Source organism: Scyliorhinus torazame, chromosome 14, assembly GCF_047496885.1.
Source record: "Scyliorhinus torazame isolate Kashiwa2021f chromosome 14, sScyTor2.1, whole genome shotgun sequence".
NCBI lineage: Eukaryota > Metazoa > Chordata > Chondrichthyes > Carcharhiniformes > Scyliorhinidae > Scyliorhinus > Scyliorhinus torazame.
The window spans coordinates 46,453,146-46,470,548 of record NC_092720.1 but is presented as its reverse complement, the minus strand read 5'-3'; the positions used below and the strand labels follow the sequence as shown (position 1 = coordinate 46,470,548).

At 51.7% G+C, this 17,403-nt stretch overlaps 1 protein-coding gene and 1 long non-coding RNA gene across 3 annotated transcripts in view; one reads left to right on the top strand and one right to left on the bottom strand.

Annotated features, from left to right (window-relative positions):
• The window catches only part of ece2a (endothelin converting enzyme 2a), a 465,220-nt gene that overhangs the window by 181,771 nt on the left and 266,046 nt on the right, over window positions 1-17,403 (top strand). The window lies entirely within an intron of this gene.
• On the bottom strand, window positions 876-16,737 carry LOC140389703 (uncharacterized). The gene is made up of 2 exons (XR_011934452.1): window positions 15,454-16,737; window positions 876-6,688 (listed from the first exon to the last, which is right to left on the bottom strand). It is a non-coding gene; the product is annotated as an uncharacterized lncRNA (long non-coding RNA).

Here is a 17,403-nt window from a genome sequence, read left to right as displayed (position 1 = left end):
CAACGGTTTTTCCGGCTTTGCCTTTGATAATCCTCCCATCGATTCTGGAGATGTGTGCCCCTGGTTGCAGCAGCTCCTGGCCAACAGGCTTGATCCTTGTTTGGGCCAGGGTGAAGTTCCAGGGGTCCCGCTCCTAGGGACCGCTGTTCGTCTGAATGGGTGCGTCCTATGCTGCTTACCTCCATCTCTGACATCCCCCGGAGTTCCTGGATTACCTTCTCTGCACTCTCCCATGAAAGGGAGATCTTGATCGCCTTTCTAAGGTCCAGCGACAGCTCAGCCAGCAATTTCCGTTGGATTGCCTTACAATTTACTCCGCATACAAGACAGTCCCATAGCATTTTGGGTAGGGTGGCCCATAGTTGCAAATCTCTGCCAGTCTGCAACCGCATCAAAAACCGGGTTATGGTTTCCCCTGGTGTTCTCACAACCGTATTAAATCGGTACCTTTGTACAATGACGTTGGTTTGGAGGTTGTAGTGATTTGTCGTGAGCGTCACTAGCTCTTCGAACGTCTTGGAGTCTGGAGGGGGGGGGGAGTATGTTAGGCTCTTTATGATGCTGAAGGGGGGGCCCCCACAGGCGGTCAGCAGAATTACCGTCTGATGATCATCCCCAAAGATAGCGTTCGCCTTAAATAAAAGTGCATACGCACAGCATATTGAGTGCAGTCCTCTACACCCATTCAGCGTGTCTGCAAAGAGTGGCATTTTCAGAACTGTGCAAACGTTATTCCTTTGTGAAGAGAGTGACTATGCTCCAAATAGTATCTGAGCTGACTGTAGTTCTGCTTTATTCCATCCTCGTCGCCAATTTAGTAGTCAAGGAGTAGTCCAGAAAGGAGAGTCAAACAATGGTTTGTTTCAACAAGGAAAGTATTTACATAATAATCTTTATTGGTGTTACAAACAGGCTTACATTAACACTGCAATGAAGTTACTGTGAAATGCAACATCCATGTCCCAGCCGGGACTACTCTGCAGTTTGGCTCCTACCTGAGCCGGCTTTTATGGCAATGAATTAACAAGCTCGCTGATGGGCCACCTTCCCTCACCGGAGAAACTCGTACTCTATGAGGCTCTCGGGGAGATTAATCGGTTGTCCCTGTGGGTCTCGTGGGGGTTTAACTGAACTGCTTCTGAGTATCTTGCTTCTTAGTGGCATAATTCCATGATTAGAGGTTTTAATTCCTCTTTCACAAGCTTCCATTGATCATCAATGCTCTTTACTATGCAACCAGGGCTTCTGAACCCACTCTATTCAACTTTCAGGACCATCCATGAAAACGTCTCACACATTGGAATGCCCTTCAGTCAGGGTCAAATGAGGGAAACAAAGTCTGCCAAAGAGTGTCTTCTCAATCAGCTGGTTTAAAAGGTTTAACTCGAAGGCACCCAGAGCTTGAATGTGTCAATTGTAGAAATCCCTGGAGTTCTGGTTCTGAATTTGACTGCAATTTATTTAATGATCTTTTGTGGGATTCACCTTCGTCTTGTTCTACTGGGTGCAAACAAAGTTGAAAATTGAAAATCCCTAAGCTAGAAATGTAAAATAGATTCTAATCAAAGATGATTTATAGTACATATTATTCAGGAGTAGCCTGATTGGAAACGATTTGATGACTGTGCAAAATTTAAGCACAGATGAACCCGTTCACAGAAAGCTGTGGTTTTGATTGTGTTGAAACCACAAGAATATTATCTGTAAACTAGGCCTGGTTAAGATATGTGGCCAGAAAGAATCCCACTCTGTTTTAATTCATGGGGAGTGTTAGCCACACTATTCATGCCCTCAAGATATAATATTTTTAATGTTGCATCTGCTAAAATAGGGGTCTGTGTAGACCACATTATCTTGTTTTTTCATTCTACTTTATTTTCTTGTTACAAGGTTCACTGATTGTAGGTAGCTGGAAACTGAAGTTTCCTACCTCTGGTTGTAGGATTCATTGGTTGCAAACTGCTTTCGTTGCCAGGTCTGTTATTAAAGAGCCTTAGGTCTATTAATTAAAACATATTCTTTTTTAAATATTCAATTTAACCCATTGCCTTTGACTCCTAAAACTGTAAAGCTTGTTCTTTATTGATGAATAATATTAAGATTTTTTTTAAAAAAAGAAAAGTATCGCCCAAAGCTTACTGGGTGAATTCAGCAGCCACTCTCTACTTAGTCATAGAATCAAAAAATGGCTACAGTACATAAAGGCCATTTGGTCCATTGAGCCTGAGCCGGCTCTGCTGAAACAGCAGTATAGCTACTCTCAATCGCCCACCATTTTCCCATAACCCTGCATGTTTCTCCCTTTTGGTGCTTAGTCGATTTCCTTTGAAAGTCACAGTTGAATTTGTCGGCATCACCCTTTTCCAAACCGTACCTTATCGCGGAGTAAAAAGACTTTGCTCTTGATGCACTATCAATTATGATGAGACGAGAGTAGAATGTAATCGAGGCTTTATTACATAGAGATGTGTGGCTCCTACAGCAGCTTACGAAATGGCTGCTGTTCGGAGAGCACACTATTTATACTCCGCCTACTGGGCGGAGCCAGCAGGCAGGGATCTATCCCTGTACCTGTAGTACAGGGGCCTTACCGTAATACCCATATATGCAATATAATACAACCGTGGTGACTACCACATTCACCCCCTGTTAGAAATGAGTTCAGCGGGGGGTGGAAAACTATATACATACAGATTGGTTTTAAAATTACAGAGAAGGTTACAAATTTAGACGATCGGGTGCCTTGGTCTGTTGTTGAGAGCGCCGCAGTGCTGGTGGCAACTCAGGCGTCGGCTTGGTCTTCGGTGACTCCGGGAGGGTGTCGAAATCCCCTTCATCCCTGGGTGGGAGCAAGGGGAGGATGGATTGTCCTGGAGCGGAGGCTGCGGTGGGGTGCGTCGGTGGATGGGAGGGTGGCGCCGGGGCAGGGGGAGGGGGGGTGTGTGGGGACCCAGCTGGTGCCAGATTCCTGAGGGAGACTGTGTCTTGGCGGCCGTCAGGGTACGCTATGTAGGCGTACCGCGGGTTCGCATGGAGTAGCTGTACTCTCTCAACCAACGGGTCTGCCTTGTGGAGCCGCACGTGCTTGCGGAGGAGAACGGATCCTGGAGCTGCCAGCCACGTTGAGAGCGAAACCCCGGAGGTGGACCTCCTGGGGAAGGCAAAGAGACGTTCATGGGGGGTTTCGTTGGTCGCGGTGCACAGGAGTGACCGAATGGAGTGAAGTACGTCGGGGAGGACCTCCTGCCAGCGGGAGGACGGGAGATTTCTGGACCGTAGGGCCAGCTGGACGGCCCTCCAGGCCGTCCCATTCTCCCGCTCCACCTGCCCATTCCCCTGGGGTTGTAGCTGGTCGTCCTGCTCGAGGCAATGCCCCTGTTGAGCAGGTACTGGCGCAGCTCCTCGCTCATAAATGAGGATCCCCGGTCGCTGTGGACGTAGGCGGGGAAACTGAACAGAGCGAAGATGGTGTTGAGGGCTTTGACGACGGTGGCAGACGTCATATCAGGGCATGGGACGGCGAAGGGGAATCGGGAATACTCGTCGACCACATTAAGAAAGTACATGTTGCGGTCGGTGGAGGGGAGGGGCCCTTTGAAGTCCACGCTGAGGCATTCAAAGGGGCGGGAGGCCTTCACCAGGCGCGCACGGTCTGGCCAGTAGAAGTGCGGTTTACACTCCGTGCAGCCCTGGCAGTCTCTGGTGATAGCCCTGACTTCCTCGATGGAGTAGGGCAGATTGCAGGCCTTAATGAAGTGGTAAAGGCGGGTGACAGAGATCGTCGTGCAGGGTCCGTAGTCGGTCCACTTGTGCGCTGGCACATGTACCTCGGGGCAGGGCATCGGGGGGCTCGTTGAGCTTACCGGGGCGATACAAAATCTCGTAATTGTAAGTGGAGAGCTCGATCGTCCATCTCAAGATTTTATCATTTTTGATCTTACCCCGCTGTGTGTTGTTAAACATGAAGGCAACCGACTGTTGGTCAGTGAGGAGAGTGAATCTCCTGCCGAACAGGTAATGCCTCCAATGTCGCACAGCTTCAACAATCGCTTGGGCCTCCTTTTCGACAGAGTGCCGAATTTCGGAGGCATGGAGGGTGCGGGAAAAGTATGCCACGGGCCTGCCGCCTGGTTGAGTGTGGCGGCCAGAGCGACGTCCGATGCATCGCTCTCGACGTGGAAGGGGAGCGTCTCGTCGACCGCGTGCATGCCGGCCTTGGCAATGTCGGCCTTGATACGGTTGAAGGCCTGGTGAGCCTCGGCCGTCAGTGGGAAAGCGGTGGATTGAATGAGTGGGCAGGCCGTGTCCGCATAACTTGGGACCCACTGGGCATAATACGAAAAGGACCCCAGGCATCGTTTGAGGGCCTTGGGGCAGGGGGGGAGGGGGAGTTCCATGAGGGGGTGCATGCGATTAAGGTCAGGCCCTAGAACTCCGTTCTGAACCGCATAGCCGAGGATGGCTAATCAGTTTGTGCTGAACACACACTTCTCCTTGTTGTAGTTTAGGTTGAGGAGTGTGGCGGTGTGGAAAAATTTGGAAAGGTTAGTGGCGTGGTCCTGCTGGTCGTGGCCGCAGATAGTGACGTTGTCCAGGTGCGGGAAAGTGGGCCGCAGCCCGTACCGGTCAACCATTCGGTCCATCTCCCGTTGGAAGACCGAGACCCCGTTGGTGACGCCGAAGGGAACCCTAAGGAAATGATAAAGGCGACCGTCTGCTTCAAACGCAGTGTATGGGCGGTCCGCCTTACGGATGGGGAGCTGGCGGTAGGCAGATTTCAGGTCCACTGTCGAGAAGACTCGGTACTGTGCAATCTGATTGACCATATCAGACATGCAAGGGAGGGGGTACGCATCGAGCTGCGTTTACCGATTGATGGTCTGACTGTAGTCAATGACCATCCTGTTTTTCACCACTACCACTTAGGCTTTCCAGGGGCTGTTGCTGGCCTCGATGATACCTTCCCGCAGCAGCCGCTGGACCTCAGACCTGATGAAGGTCCTGTCCTGGGCGCTGTACCGTCTTCTCCTGGTAGCGACGGGTTTGCAATCCGGGGTGAGGTTTGCAAACAGGGAAGGCGGATCGACCTTAAGGGTCGCGAGGCCGCAAACAGTAGGGGCCAGCCAAATTTCAGATTTAGGCTCTGGAGGTTGCACTGGAAGTCCAGGCCGTGTAGCAAGGCAGCGCAGAGGTTGGGGAGGACGTAGAGCCGGAAACCGCTGAACTCTATGCCCAGGATGGTGAGGGTGGCGATGCACTACCCCGGATCGCCATGGAGCGGGATCCGGAGGCCAGGGAGATTCTTTGGTTAGCGGGGTGTACCGCTAACCAAATACAAACCTTACAAACTAAAGGGTACAATTCTAAAGGGGGAAAGGAACAGAGACTTGGGGAGAGGGGGCGGTGTCAATGTGCAAAAATTGCTGAAGATAACAGGGCAAGTTGAGAAGGTGGATAACAAGGCCCGCCCAACCCTACGCTTGAGAATATTTACCGTATTGGGATGGATGAAGTTCTCAGTGCTCCCGGAGTCCAGAAGGCAGGATATCACGTGCCTTCACCTTTGTCGAAGCGGTCGCGAGGTTGTGCGGTCGAGACTGGTCAATTGTGACCGAGGCGAGACGCGGCTGCAGGTGATGAGCGGCCCGATGAGGTGCCCGACGGGCAGGGGTCCTGAGGCGGGTAAGATGGCGGCGCCCACAGGCCGCTCGTGTCCTGGGCAGGCAAGATGGCGGTGCCCTTTGTTTCTGAGGCAAGGAAGATGGCGGCGCCCATGGGCCGCACGTGTTGTGAGTGGAGCAAGATGGCAGTGCCCACGGGCCGCACGTGGTCTGAGGAGAGGAAGATGGCGGCGCCCACTGGCCGCACGTGGGGGGTGCCGGGACAATAGCGGCGATTGAGCGGGCCTGGCACACTGCAGCGAAACGTCCCTTCTTGCCACAGGCCTTCTAGAGCGCGCTCCACGCCGGGCGGCGCTGCCGGGGGTGTTTTGTCTGTCCGCAGAAGTAGCACTTGGGTCCCCCAGGGTTGGTTGGCTGCCTCGCGGCGCAGGCGTGGGGTTGGCTGAGGGCGGTCGCTGATGGGGTCCACGATGGGGTGGCCGCTGGTGGGGTCCACGATGTACAGGGGGGGTGGGCCGTGCAGTCGGGGGCCTAAGCCTGTACGTTGCGTGAGGCTACCGTGAGTGAGAGCGCTAGTTTCTTCGTCGCCGCGAGGTCAAGTGTGGCCCCTTCTAAGAGGCGCTGGCGGATGTAGTCAGACCCTATGCCCGTAACGAACGCGCCTCTCATTAGCAGGTTTGAATGTTCAGTGGCCAAAACGGCCTAGCGGTCACAGTCTCTCACCAGAGCGAGCAGGGCATGCCAGAAATCTTCCACAGACTCACCAGGAAGTTGGTGCTGCGTGGATAGGAGGTGCCTGGCGTAGATCTTGTTAGTCTGCTGAGCGTAATTCTCCTTCAGTAGTGCCATGGCCTCTGCGTAGGTAGGTGCGTCCTGGACGAGGGGAAAAACGATGGAGCTCAGCCGCGTGTACAGAATCTGGAGCTTCTGAGATTGGGTCTGGCGCAGACCCGATGTATGCTTCAAAGCAAGCTAGCCAATGTTGGAAGTCCTTTTTGGCATTGTCTGCTTGAGGATCCAGCTGCAGGCGATCCGGCTTGATGCGGAGGTCCATCTCTGAAAAATCTCTGTGTAATAAATTAATGCACTGTCAATTACGAGACGAGAGTAGAATGTAATCGAGGCTTTATTACACAGAGATGTGTGGCCTCCTACAGCAGCTTACAAAATGGCTGCTGTTGGGAGAGCACACTCATTTGGGTGGAGCCAGCAGGCAGGGATCTACCCCCGTACCTGTAGTACAGGGACCTTACCGTAATATCCATATGTACAATATAATACAACCGTGGTGACTTCCACACTCATGATGCCTTTGGTTCATTTGCAGAACACCTTAAATCTGTGTTCTGTCGTTCTTGACCCTTCCACCAGGGGAGCATTTATCTACTCTGTCCAAGCCTCTCATGATTTTAAACACCTCTATTAAATCTCTCAACCATCTTTTCTCGAAAGAGAGGGATCATAGGTTCTCCAACCTGTCTATGCAGCTGAAATCCTGTGCCCAAGAGTTATTCTCATAAATCTTTTCTGCACCCTCTCACATCCTTCCTAAAATTGTCCGTTGAAGCCAAACCAATATTATATAAAGCTTCAATATAATTTCCTTGCTTTTGGAATCAATGCAAATATTCTCAAGCGTAGGGTTGGGCGGGCCTTGTTATCCACCTTCTCAACTTGCCCTGTTATCTTCAGCAATTTTTGCACATTGACACCGCCCCCTCTCCCCAAGTCTCTGTTCCTTTCCCCCTTTAGTTTGTATTGGCTTTCCTTATTCTTCCTGCCAAAATGAATCACTTTGCCCTTAGAATCATAGTTCTCTGTATTAAATTTCATCTGACACATGTCCGCCCATTCCACCAGCCTATCTATGTCCTTTTGAGGTTTATCCACCTCATCCGTCCAAATTTTGTGTTATCTGCTAATTTTGAAATTTTACTCTACACCAAAGCCCAAATCAATGGTCCAGAGTTTTGGTCCCGGGTCGGAAGCACAGAGTCGGGTGATTTCCTGACTTGGAGGACGTGACCTTTCAAAATTGCCTCCTGCAGGTGGGATTTTCGGTTGGTTGTTTGTGGGGGATGGCTGGATAGCTGAAACAGGAGTTGAGGCAAGCAACCCTGGAACAAATCCAGAGGCTGCCAGGTGTGTTTACATAAATAAAAGAAAATAATAAAGCAAAAAAATTCCTCCAGATCTCACCTCACACACTTCTTATACCCAATCCATACCAGCCCATGCCCCTCCCCCCCATCCCTTGGATCTCACACTACTATGCCCTGCTACCCACCCCCATTACCCTTATGCCAACTTTTCCCCCCCACCAGCCTTTGACCTTTACTCCTCCCCCATGGTAATTCACCTTGTACCTTGTACCGTTCTTTGACACTTGTTTGATGGCTTTGACAGATTTGACACTTCCTTGATAGCTTTGAGAATTTGTCAGCCGGACAGCTCCTTACCATTTCCTTAACAGCTGGAGTTTCTGAACAACTGTACATTTCCTGGAGAGCTGGTCACCTCTTTTACAGTTTGACAGTTCCAATGAGTTTGAGCATATAAAGTGTTCGCTTTTAACAATCCCAAAGGTGTCCCGAACCCTAACCAAAAGGGTACTGTATCTCTCCAAAGGGGTGCCCTAGATATCCATAAGAATCAACCCAGTTCAAATCCTATTACCTGTTCTAATCTGCACACTCCGGATTCCACACTCTTGTTCTTCCACAATCCCACTTCAATGGAGGCAGCTGGTGATTTAAATGGCTAGCTGTCTCTGCGAATTGCACATGCACAAACTCTGGCCTGACTCTAGTTCCCTGTGAAGATGGGAAATGATGGGTTCAGGAGCTGGACTTAGAAATTTCAGCCATTTCTGGGATTTTCACCACAATGGAGAGACTCTTCATTAAGGTGAAAATCCAGGCCAGTATGTGTCAGTAAAAGCAATCATTCCAGTACCATTCGTTGGGTAAATCTCTGTTTTCTGTTACTCAGGCAACTTTGCATCCATGCTGCCACTGTTCCTTTTATTCCATGCGTTTGAATTTTGCTGGCAGGCCTCTTACTTTATCAAACGTCTTTTGGAAGTTCAAATACACCACATTAGCTACATTACCTTCATCAACCCTCTCTGTTGCCTCATCAAAAAGCTCAGTTCAAGGGCTGGATTCTCAGATTTTGAGACTAAGTATTGACATTGTCATGAAAACTATGATCTTTTACGCCAGGAAAACTGGCGTCAAAAGACCACCAATTCCCCGTTTTACTGGGGGCTAGCAGGGAGCCATCGTAGAGCTCGCAGCTCTAGCTGCCGAAACGGCTCCCAGCACATCCAGGTCAGAGACCGCGCATGCGCACGCCGGCAGCCTGCAGCGGCCACGCCGTTCTCCATGGTGGACTCAGCCCGGTGGACCTGGACCGCCAAAGTAGTGCCCCGCACCGCCTGCCCACATTGCCCCCAGCCCCGAATGAAACCCCCCCTGCCCGCCGATTGGCCCTCCCCCGACTGTGGCGGCCCCGGACTGAGTCCGCAGCCGCCATGCAAGGATCCCAGATGGTGTGAGCATACATAAGCCACGCTGTCGGGAATTCGGCCAGTGGGCAACGAAGCATCGCAGGGCGGGCCTCGGCCTGAGGCGGTGGATACTCGGCGTGAGTACGGCTATTTTTGGTGGGTGGATGAATTGAAAAACTGGCACCACTCCCTATTTTGGCGCCAGATTGTCCGCCCCTTTGCCAAACGCAATTTCGGCATCGGGGAGCTGAGAATCGAGCCCAAGATATTTGAACATGATCCAAACTGACTTTCCTTAATTAATTGATACTTGTGCAAATGACTTTATTTTTGCCCCAGGTGATCATTTCTAAAAGCTTTCTCACCATTAAAGTTAAACAGGCTCCTGCTCTATAGTCATGTGGTCAGGAAGGTTCATATTTGATCCAGTGTCTATTAATTGATTTCAGCTGTGAACAGTGATAAGCTGCTATAATTGGACTGAGCACTCCTGCGCTAAAAAAAACAAATAATCAGGCAGAGTTTCACTCCTGATTACCATCCATTAAACACTGCTGGAAAATTGACTTATTGTGAAGACATAATCAAAATGAGATGCCATAGTTATTCGTATCTTAATGTTCTTTTCTCCCTTGAATGTTAGAAGGATTTTGCAGGCTGATTAACAGCTTGATTTGAGCCACATTAATGCTCCTTCCATGACCAACAAGTTCTGGAGTAGGACTCGATCCTGGGGCCTTCCAGCTGGGAAGCAAGAACTCTACCAACTGAGCCACTCGGTTTCACTGAGATGTGGTGTCTTGCATGGTCCAATAGCTTGGCACTACTCACTGTCTGGGCTTGCATATCAAAAATGATCCCTCGGCTGAAGTACCAAAATGTGATAGCTTAGCAACAATAAACATCTTCAGAAGAGAGGAGAAAAACATTTGATCATAAAAAAATGTTCCGTCCCTGCATCTCACTTAGAATGCTTTCATGCTGTAACAGCATGTCGACTGAAAAATTCTTCAATTTCTAGAACTGTCATGCCTCACCTTAATGAGCCCAGTCATATAGGAAGGCAAAGCTTTAGTGTTTAAGAATGGATCTGTAATTGTTTTTTTCCTGTCTTGTTTTTATCAGTGTGAATGCGTTCTGTCAAATCATTTTGATTGTCATGAGGCTTGATGCGTTGATTCTTGGTTCTCATCCAAGCTCAGTCTCACTCCCTTTATATTCTGAATATCAGACAATCTCAAACAGTATCTGTCAGGGTCTCCCAGTGGCACTCGCAGATAAAAGCATCTACACAACGTACTTTAAGGGATGATGTCAGCAAGCCCCTGCAGGGAGTGAGCATTTCATCTGCTATTCGCTTTGTTGGGGATGTGATAATTAGGCAGCATGTTATCTGTCAGCATAGACACATTAATATTCTGTGCACATCCCTACTCTCTGCATGAGATTTCACCTCAAGAATCCCATTTATTTTCTAAACTCTACGAATCGAGTAACCACTTTTAAAACTTGACTTTCTTTTATTTCACCCTCCCCAGTAAATTCACGTAGCAATATCTGGAACTGTTTCTAACAGTATGTTGAAAAAGATGGAAGTGTGCTTAATTGTTGCAGCAAATGTATTCACAGTTTAGGTAAGATGGAAATGGCAAATGATATTAAGTTCCCGCAATTTCTCCCCTGCGATTCAAATCCAGCTTCAACAGATCAATAAAAGATAGTGAGAGACTTGGTGATGCAGTGTGTTGGAAAAGATTTTTCATCCGTTGGATCTCAGCTGTAAATCAGCACAGGCAAAGAAGACCAATGGATTAGGGAGGGCATTTTCTTTTAATTTTTAAATGCAATTCATATTTTTTGATAACCAAACCTCCATGTGCAGTACTTTGGAATTATTGGAATGTTAAGCTTTAATATTACACTTGAAAAAATTATTTTTCATCTTGGCCCTGTCTTTTCTAAATCACAATTTGATGATCTATGATAAAGCAAGGTAATTTGCAGAAAAATAACACTCCAAAAGCAAACAACTATAAATAAGTAAGGGTTTTGAATGTCGTTATGGCACCGGCAGAAGGGAAGGAAACAGAGGTAGTTGTGGTATTGGACGCTGAGAAGGCGTTTGATCGGGTAGAATGGGGGTACCTGATGGCAGTGCTGGAGCGGTTTGGGATTGGACCAAGGTTTGCGAACTGGGTAAAGCTATTATACAAGGAGCCGAAGGCGAGTGTCCACACAAATAATATCAGTTCGAGATACTTTTCACTTCACCGTGGGACGAGACAGGGATGTCCTATGACCCCCCCTGCTGTTTGCACTTGCGATTGAGCCGTTGGCCATCGCATTGAGAAGTTCGGGAGCATGGAAAGGAATACTGCGGGGGGGTGATAAGAGCATAGGGTGTCCTTATATGCCGTCGACATGCTGCTGTATGTGTCGGAACCGAGTGCGTCGATACGAGGAATATTGGAGCTATTGCGGGTATTTCGGTCTTTCTCGGGGTACAAGCTGAACCTGGACAAGAGTGAGTATTTTGTGGTGTCTCGGGTAGGGGTGGGGGGCTGCCATTCCGTAGGGCAGGGACTAATTTTAGGTATCTGGGGGTGCAGGTTGCCCGGGAGTGGGGGAGGCTTCCCAGGTACAACATCACTAGTTTGGTGGGGAGAGTGAAAGCCGATCTGGCAAGGTGGGACAGCCTTCCTCTGTCGCTGGCGGGTCGGGTACAGGCGGTTAAAATGAATGTGTTGCCGCGATTCCTGTTTATTTTTCAATGCCTACCGATTTTCCTGCCAGTCGTTTTTAGGGAGATTGAGGGAAGGATGCCCTCATTCATATGGGGAGGGAAGGTGGCCAGAGTGAGAAAGGTGCTGCTGCAGAGGGGAAGGCAGACAGGGGGTTTGGGTCTCCCGAACCTGTTGTACTACTACTGGGCGGCGAATGTGGAGAAGGTGCCGAGCTGGGTCAGAGGGGTTGATTCTCAGTGGGTCAGAATGAAGGAGGGTTTGTGCAGGGGGTTGGGGCTGAAGGCACCAGCAACAGCGCCGCTCCCGATAGCTCCAGGGAAATATTCAGGGAGTCCGGTAATAATAGCTTCATTGAAAATCTGGAGGCAGCTTTGCCAACACTTCGGGTTGGGGTTAAGGTCAAGGGAAATGCCGATTCGGGGGAACCACAGATTTGAGCCAGGGAGGTGGGATGGAAGTTTTCGGAAATGGGAAGAGAGGGGGATTAAGACGCTAAAAGATTTGTTTCTTCGGGGTCGGTTTGCAGGATTGAGGGAGCTGGAAGCGAAGTATGGGCTAGAGCAGGGAGAAGTGTTTAGGTACTTGCAGGTTCGGGATTTTCCCCAGGTAGCGGAACATTTGTCGGGCTTGTTCAAACGGCAGTCCCGTTAGTGCTGCCCCACCTACTTGTGGGTGTACCGGGAAGATCTCGCTTTTGCTCATGTTGAGTTTGTAGCCCGAGAAGGCGCCAAACTCTTTGAGTGCGATGATTCCATCCATGCTGCTTTGTGGGTCCGAAATGTAGAGGAGCAGGTCATCTGCATAGAGTGAGACTCTGTGCTCTCTGCCGCCCCTTTGGATCCCCCTCCAGCTTTTTGCCACTCTGAGCGCAATTGCTAGTGGCTCGATCGCTAGGGCGAACAGCAGCGGGGACAGTGGGCATCCTTGTCTGGTGCCCCTGTGCAGCTGGAAGTATCGGGAGTTGGTGTTGTTTGTCCGTACGCTCGCCATGGGAGCGTTGTATCGGAGTTTTACCCAGGAGGTGAATCCTGTTCCAAGCCCGAACCACTCCAGTACCTCTATGAGGTATTTCCATTCGACTCTGTCAAAGGCCTTTTCTGCATCTAGGGAGACGATCACCTCTGGTGTTCTCTCCCCGGATGGGGTCATTATCACGTTCAGCAGGCGCCTTATGTTGGAGGTAAGCGGTCTACCTTTGACAAAGCCTGTCTGGTCCTCTGCGACCACCTCTGGCACGCAGTCTTCTAGCCTTTTGACTCGAACCTTGGCCAGTATTTTGGCATCTGCGTTCAGCAGTGAGATGGGTCTGTATGACCCACATTCCGTTGGGTCTTTATCTTTCTTAGGTATCAGCGAGATTGAGGCCTGCGCTAGCGTGGGCGGCAGTGTGCCCCTCGCTAGCGAGTCTGTGAACATCTCCCGCAGGTCCGGGGCCAATGCTGTCGCAAATGTTTTGTAAAAGTCCGCCGGGAATCCGTCTGGTCCCGGCGCCTTCCCCGCCTGCATGGAGCTAATGCTGTTCATGATCTCTCCCAGTGCTTGTGGTGCTTCCAAGCCCCGTTTTCTGCCCTCCGCCACGGCTGGAATGTCCAGTCCATCAAGGAACCGTTTCATCCCGGACTCGCCCATTGGGGGCTCTGAGGTGTACAGCCCTTGGTAAAAAGCCCTGAAGGCTTTGTTGATCTTTTCTGGCTCTGTTTCTAATGTGCCTCTAGTATCCCTGATTTGTGCAATTTCTCTGGTGGCTGCCTGCTTTCTCAGCTGGTGTGCCAGCAGGCGGCTGGCTTTGTCTCCGTGTTCGTATAGGGTCCCACGTGCTTGGCGGAGTTGAAGCACTGCTTTCCTGGTGGAGAGCAGATCAGAGTTCCTTTGTAACACTTTCCTCTCCGCCAGGAGCTCTACGGTCGGGGCCTCGGAGTATTTATGGTCTACCTCCAGTATGGAGTCGACCAGCTGCTGCCTAGCCGCCCTTTCCTCACTATCTCTTTGCGCTTTGAAAGCGATGATTTCCTCTCTTAGTACGGCCTTTAGCGCTTCCCAGAATGTGGAGGGTGAGACCTCCCCGTTCTGACTGTTCTCCGTGTACTCTGCAATGGGCCGCGATATCTTTTCGTTGAAAGCCTTGTCAGCTAGTAGGGCAACATCCAACCTCCATGTGTTGCGTTGGGCCCTGCCCGTCTCCAGCCTCACGTCCATGTTGTGTGGAGCGTGGTCTGATATCACAATTGCGGAGTATTCCACTTTGTCTATCACCGGAAGCACCGTTTTCCCCACCACAAAGAAGTCAATTCTGGTGTATACGTTGTGTACTGGGGAGAAGGAAAATTTCTCCCCCGGGTGGGTGAACCTCCAGGGGTCCACCGCTCCCATCTGTTCCATAAAGTGACCAAGTTCCCTTGCCATTTTGAGGTTTTCCCCGTCTTGGGGTTTGATCTGTCAGTCGTTTGCTCCTGTACACAGTTGATGTCCCCCCCCCCCCCCCCCCATGATTAGCCGTTGCGTCGCTATGTCAGGGATTTCTGCCATGGTCGTCTTGATGAAGCTCGTGTCGTCCCAGTTGGGCGCGTACACGTTAACTAGTAATACCGGTGCCCCATCCAGGGTCCCGCTAACCATGACGTACTGTCCCCCTGGGTCCGTAACAGTCTTTGTCGCCCTAAACATGGTCCATTTGCTGATCAGTATTGCCACCCCCCTAGCCCTCGTCCCGTAACAGGAATGGTAGGTCTGTCCCACCCAGCCCTTTCTTAACCGCTCTCTCAGGTGCGCCTCTTGAAGGAAGATTATGTCTGCCTTCATGTTTCTTAGGTGGTTGAGGACTCTGGATCTTTTCACAGGGCCGTTGAGTCCCCTTACGTTCCAGGTGAGTATCCTGGTGGGGGGCTTCTGTCCCCTCGCTCCAGTGGGATTAACCATATTTACCTGGTGGACGCGCCCCTGCCCTCCGGGATTCCCCTTGTTAGGGGGCCGTCCAGGATGGCCGCTGTCCCTGCTCTGTCCATGCGGTCGGGCCCCTGCGCTCAGGCTGTCCCTCCATCCAGGGGGCCCACGGCATGGCCGCTCGCTGTGCGACCACCACGCGAGTAGCCCCCTGCACTCTGGGGTCTCCATTCGCCCAGAGGTCGTACTGGGTGGATGCTTCCAGCGATTCTTTGTTCCGAGCCCTTGGTTGTGGCACTTTGTAGCCCTATTGCTGTTCCTTTTCTAGCCTTGTTTGTCCCTCCATCCCTGTGTACTGCCCCCCCCGCCCCGCCCCGGTCCCACCCTTCCTGTGCCCCTCCCTTTCCTCCCCATTTCTCCCCCTCTCCCGTATATCCCTTCTTTGTCCCTCTTTCTCCTGCTCCATCCCCGTTTGCTCTCCCCCCTCTGGCTGGCGCCGTCCCCTCTGTTGGGGGTGTGCTGCGGCCCTGCTTTTTTGCATGTCCCCGGTGCTAGCTTTTTTGCTAGTGCGGTGACCCCCTCTCGGGAGTTACTGTCTCACTTCTCCCCTGCCCAGCCTCTGTGTTCTTTTGCCCGCTCTTCTCCCGTCCTACCCTGCGCTCCCCTGTTTGCTCTCCCTTCTCCGCTACTCTCTTACCATCATGCTGGGGCCTGGTTTCCCACCTGTGGCGGTTCGTTGGGTAGCGGTTTGCTTTTTGTTCAGGGTGCGCTCGCCATGGTGGGGGTGGGGGGGCCTGGTGTTGCCTCCCCCCTCCCCGTCGGCGTGTTGTTGCCCCTTGCCAGGGGCCCAGTATTTCTCCCCTCGCTGTTGGTTTTCCAGCCCGTGTTCCTCGATACACTTGTTTGCGTCGGCGGGGGCTGTAAAGAAATACTCTCTTTCTTGGTCCGTGACCCAGAGTTTCGCTGGGTACAGCATACCAAAGCGCACATTGATCTTGTGAAGGGCTGCTTTTGCTCTGTTGAATTTGGCCCGTCTCCTGGCGAGGTCTGCACCAATGTCCTCGTACACTCTGTGTCCTTCCCATTTGCAAGTTCTGTTTTGCCTGGCCCAGCGCAGGATTGTTTCCCTGTCTTTGTACCGGTGCAGTTTAGCTATAACTGCCCTCGGGTGTTCCCCCGCCCTGGGCTTCGGGCGCAGTGACCGGTGTGCTCTGTCCATTTCTGATGGGTTGGGGAAAGTTTCCCTCCCCACTAGGTTGCCCAGCATCTCGGCCATGTAGGCCGTGGGGTTTCTACCCTCGATCCCTGTTTAGGGGCTGTTTAGCACAGGGCTAAATCGCTGGCTTTGAAAGCAGACCAAGGCAGGCCAGCAACACGGTTCAATTCCCATACCAGCCTCCCTGAACAGGCGCCGGAATGTGGCGACTAGGGGCTTTTCACAGTAACTTCATTTGAAGCCTAATTGTGACAATAAGCGATTTTCATTTCTGGTAGGCCCACTATCCTGACATTTTGTCTTCTTGAGCTGTCTTCCTGGTTGTCCACCCTGCCCTTCAGGCTCCCCTGCGTTGTGCCCAGTCTCGCCACCTCTTTTTCCAGGGCCGTGATCTGGCTGCTCATGTCAGTCATGGCTTTTTCCAGCTCCTTAATGGTCGCCTCTTGGGTTTCCAGTTTCTCCTCTTGGGCTTTCAGTTTCTTCTCTGCTCTGCCCAGGGCGAGCTGCACCTCCACCAGGGCCTTTGCCATTGCTGCATGTACTGCGTCCTCTATGTCTGCTTTGGTCCCTGCCTTGCTTTCCTGCTGGGAGTTCCCTCAGCGCCTCAGCAAAGGCTGCCGTCCAGTTCCCTTCTGGCCCTGGGTGAAAATGCTCCTGTCTGCCCAGTTCTTTTTGTTGCGGCGAGGCTTCCATTCCGCTGCTTCGAGCACCGATTAGCTCGTCTGAGCGGGCTTGCGTATTGCCCTGTTTGCTTTTGGTGCCCTTTCTGGCATTTGTTTCCCCCCCCCCTCCTCCCCCTCCCTTTTTTCTCTCCCTCTCCCTTCTAAAAAGACTCTTCAGGTAAGTTTTTTTTGACAAACGCGGAAAGAGAGGGAATTTTCTGTCCCTTTAGCAGTTTTCTTTTCAAAGTTTCCCCACCCCCCAAAAAGAGGAAGTTCTTGTTTTCTTTTTCTCCTCCTCACTCACCCAGGGACCAGAGAGAGAAAGCCTTCTTGTCGGGCCGGGAGTCCCCTTTGTTCCGCTGCCTGCCTCGTGGTGGTTGCCGCCGGGGGGTGTGGGGAGGGTCGGACCTCGTTGCTGGCTCGGTCCCCGCTTTTCTCGAGCCGCTGCTCCTCCTGCCCCGCGCCCTGCTGCCGCGCGTGGGCGGGGGCTCGGTCCCCGCTCCTGTGCCGCTGCTCCTCCGGCCCGCGCTCCGATGCGCTAGCTCCGTTCGGGGGAGTGCGACTCCGTCCGGCCGTTTCCAGGTCTCCGGCCCAAGCTCCTCTTGCACACCTTTCCTCCCCCGGGCCACAGCTTACCGGTCCGGTCTCTTGCGGCCTCTTCTCCTTCTCCTCGGGGGTGGGGGGGCTCTCTCTTTGTCGCTCGCTCTGCTCCTGAGCGCTCAGGTCTCCGACTTTGCTCTGTTTTGGCGTCCGGGTCGCTTCTCTTCTT